Consider the following 4,637-nt stretch of genomic DNA (forward strand, 5'->3'; position numbering starts at 1 on the left):
AGATAGCAGATCTTTCATTAAAATTTTGCCTTTTCTAGAATTTCACATGAATGGTATCATATAGTATATGAAATTATAGTTTTTGAGTTTTAATCTCCTTTTAAAGTATTTCTTCAATGAGCATATTGAAACCTGATTTGAACCTAAAACATAGAAATTTCAACTGGGTTTTCTAGATGGATAAAATCAGTCGCAAAGTAGAAATTTTCCCTCTCTACAAGAATAGCTATAGATATTCATTTCTTTCATGTCTTAGTACATGGGCTACAACTTCTATGACAAATTTAGAAAATGTGGTGCTATTGGACATCCTGAATTGCTCTTGATTTCCATGAGAATTCATTTGTACTTAACAGTTAAGTGTGAGACGGTTTTCCTAACAGAGATGCTAATTATTATGTTACAGAAATAGTCCTGTATTTCTGGAGTCTAGGATTTTTAAAAATTGGAAACAAGTATTGAATTTAACAAAATATCCCAAAATAGATGTTAAATCTATTTGAAATAATGTTTTTCTATTTTGGCATATTCAAATGTTTAATCAAAATAATAAAATTCCTAGTAGTAAATCTTAGATAAATCCCATGTTTCCCGTGTCATTTGAATAATATACAGCAGTTGTTTTAGTACTCTTTTGATTTGCTTTTATTCAATGTTGATTTTTGCCTATGGACTTAAGAATATTTTAGGCTATAATTTTCTCTATATTCTTGTCAGGTTTTTTTTTTAAAGATTTGTTTATTTACTCATGAGAGACACACAGAGAGAGGCAGACACAGGCAGAGGGAGAAGCAGGCTCCATGAAGGGAGCCCGATGTGGGACTTGATCCTGGGACTTCAGGATCATGCCCTGGGCTGAAGGCAGATGCTCAACCACTGAGCTATCCAGGCGTCCCTATTGTCAGGTTTTTAATCAGCCTTATGGTTACATATTTCTTATGGTCTGAAATGTTTCTAGAACAGCAGTATTCTGTCTCTTGAAGATTTGATAGAACTCATTTGGAGAACTCTGTAGACATGGTGGAACTTTGGGGAGATAATTCTTGAAACCATAGAAGAAATTTTTAAAAGTTTTCGTGATAATCAGAATCTTTCTATTTCTTCTTTTGTCAGTGTAGTAATTTATAGTTTACTAGAAATAATCCATTTATTATGATTTTTAAATGTGTTGGGATATGATTATAATATTTTAATATTTAAAAAATCTCTATGACTGTTATATACTGTTATATATGTCCCTTTCTTGTTTTCACATTTTTGTGTTTGATACTTAATATTTTTTTTACTAAAACTTGACTAAAGTTTTTCCCTGTATTTCTTTATTTTTCAATTATTCAAGTATTTGGTTTTATAATTACTTCTATTTCCTTTCCCTGACTTTTCTTATAATCTTGTTTACTTCTTTTTTAAAGTTTTTGTTTAAATTTCAGTTAGTTAACATACAGTGTAATATTAGTTTCAGGTGTATAATATAGAGATTCATCACTTCCACATAACACTGAGTGCTCATCACAAGTGTGCTCCTTAATCCCCATCACCCCCACCTAATTTCTTGCTGACTTCTTAATTGAGTTAGCTCATTCATTTCCATTGTCTTCTTTTATTAATATCAATAAAATCTGTGAAATTGCCTTTGGATATAATTTTGACCCAGCCTATATATCTTGAAGTTGTAATTAGCTTTAATTGCAGAGCTTATTTCCATTATAAATTGATAAAAATTTAGAAAAATACTTTAAAATTTCCAACTTGTTGAATTTTGTGTGTATTTAACTAAAATTTTGTTATGAATTTCTAGTTTGTTGCATTGTAGCCAGGAAAATTTCCACTTTGGGGAAATCTAAAAATAGGGTTGTTGTTCTTTTTTTGTGGCTGATATTTGTAGACATTTATGAATGTGGATACACATTCTTTGTAGAGAGCAAAGTTCTATATGTAACTATTAGGTAATTTTAGCAATTATTCACAGTATCTACATTCTTATTTGGTTTTGGTCTATTTAATATTTCAAGATGGTTTTATTTATTTTTTAAAGATTTATTTATTTTAGAGAGAGAAAGTACATGTACAGGGAGGGGCAGAGGGAGAGGGAGAGAGAGAATCTCAAGCAGACTCCCCACTAAGCACAGAACTCAACGTGTGGCTCAATCCCACAACCTCGAGATCACAACCTGAACTGAAACCAAGAATCAAATGCTTAATCGACTAAGCCACCCAGACGCCCCTCGATTGTTTTATAATCTAACATTAAAACATACTCCTTTTAAACTCTCCTTTTAATTTTAGTAACATCTACTACATATATACTGAAACCCAGACATGTGTTGTTCGATATTGTAGTCACTCACCACATGTGGCTTTATTTAAATTTTTATTACTTAACAATAATTCAGTCCATCTGCTACTCTATCTGTATTTCAAGGGCTCAATAGCCACAATTGACTAGAGTCTACCATATTGGACAGCACAAGTATAGAGCATTTCCACTGTCATGGAAGTTTCTATTAGCACTGATGTTGACTATTATATTTTTTTGTGGATTATACTTCTGATCAGTGTAATATTATTATTTTTATTATATTCTGAATTTAATGTTTTCTATTTTTTCTTGTAATTGCTTGAAACATATTTCCTATCCTTTTTTTTTTTTAAATTTATTTATGATAGGCACACAGTGAGAGAGAGAGAGGCAGAGACACAGAGGGAGAAGCAGGCTCCATGCACCGGGAGCCCGACGTGGGATTCGATCCCGGGTCTCCAGGATTGCGCCCTGGGCCAAAGGCAGGCGCCAAACCGCTGCGCCACCCAGGGATCCCTATTTCCTATCCTTTTATTTTTAATATTTCTACATCTTATTCTATATATTCTCTTATAAATAACATAAAGTTCTATTACTTAAATATTTAAATGAATCTAAAAAATTTATGTTTATTTTTATACTTTTATGTTTGATCTTCTAACATTTTGGTTTATGCTTTTTAAAGAATGTTTTTCTGTTGATCCTGTTAGTTTCCATTTTTTTTTTTTGTTTTTTTTTTTTTTTTAGTTTTTTTTTTTAGTTTCCATTTTTTGATGCATGTGTAGAATATTGGTTAAGACCATTAGCTCAAACACATGCTTGCCTGAGCTTGGATCCATTTCAACATTTTAAGAATCAGTAGCTCTTAAATTCTTTTTTTTTTTTAAGATTTATTTATTTGAGAGAGGAGGGGTAGAGGGAGAGAAAGAATCCTCAAGCCACCTTCCCATTGAGCATGGAGCCCAATATGTAGCTGGATCCCAGGACCTTGAGATCATGACCTGAGCTGAAATCAAGTGTCTTCCACTTAACCACCTGAGCCACCCAGACGCCCCACTCTTAAATTCTTTGTACCTAAATGTCATCCTTTATAAAATTTGTAAAATGGGTATAAAAATAGTACCCATTTCACAGTGTTATTAAGAGAGCTATAGAAATAATTATCTTGACTGTGCCTGGTACATAGTAAGTGTTCATAACTATTAGTAGTTAATTTTTGGGCCGTTTTCCTCTAGAAACACTGAATATATTTTCATTATAATAGCATTAAAATGAAAAATACAGCCTATATATCTCTAATTGTCGATTTCATAAAGGAAATACAATTATTTGAGTCCCACATAAGATGAGGTCATTAGCTTGTTTTTATTTTTCCCTCCTCTTTGTATATACATTTCATGATTTTTATTGGAATTATCTGAGATTGTAGAGCCACATTATTTAATATTGAAACTATTTTAACCCATATAGGTTTGCTTTCAAGAGTGACCAACTGGTTTTGCAAATCTGTAATATAAGTATTTGACTCACCTCAGAGCTAAGTATTTTCAGTGTTTACCAACAAAAATTTTAAAGGTTTCTTATATTCTTTTTCATTTATATATTTATAGTCTTTAGCCAACCAATATCACACTGTGTACATTTTGAATCTGCCTTTATTTCCTTAGTAATCTTTAAAAAGCAGAAAGATGCATCCCAAGAGTAAAAAATAATTTGAGTTCAGTTGATATGCCAAAACATGTGAAATATAACTGTCCAACTTTCTCTATTTATTCACATGGTTTGAACCATACAGTTATCTATGTTTGGGTGGTGTCCATTTGGCCATTTCACTATGGGTGTGTCACTCTCTACATGCTTTGCTTGGAAGCTGAAATGCATCTCTTCCTTCTGCTAGGGCGAAGTGTATTATCATATATGATTTCAATTACTACAGGAGCCTAGACAACTCCAAAGTCTACATATCCATTTCTGGACTCTCTCCCTCTTTCTAGTACAATAACTCGTTTTAATATGTTATTTCCACAGGTCTGTTATCCGTAAGACATGTATTTCTTCATCTATAAATAATAGGGTTAAATTAAATGATCTCAAAGGTTTATTCCAGGAATCAACATCTATGATCTGTAAGCTGCTATTCCTTTATTATTCCACCAAGAGTGCTCTTTAAAATTCTTTTAAACTCCTCCCTCTGAATTTGTTCTTTTCTCATTGTTGGTCTGGAAGGTGGCCATTATTTCTCTAACAAATCAAACCATACTTCTACTGGAGCATACAGCCTTTGTAAACCACCCACAATCTTTGATCCTTACAAACCCACTCTGCTACAATTAGTGGC

Source organism: Canis lupus, chromosome X, assembly GCF_048164855.1.
Source record: "Canis lupus baileyi chromosome X, mCanLup2.hap1, whole genome shotgun sequence".
In the NCBI taxonomy this organism is placed as follows: domain Eukaryota; kingdom Metazoa; phylum Chordata; class Mammalia; order Carnivora; family Canidae; genus Canis; species Canis lupus.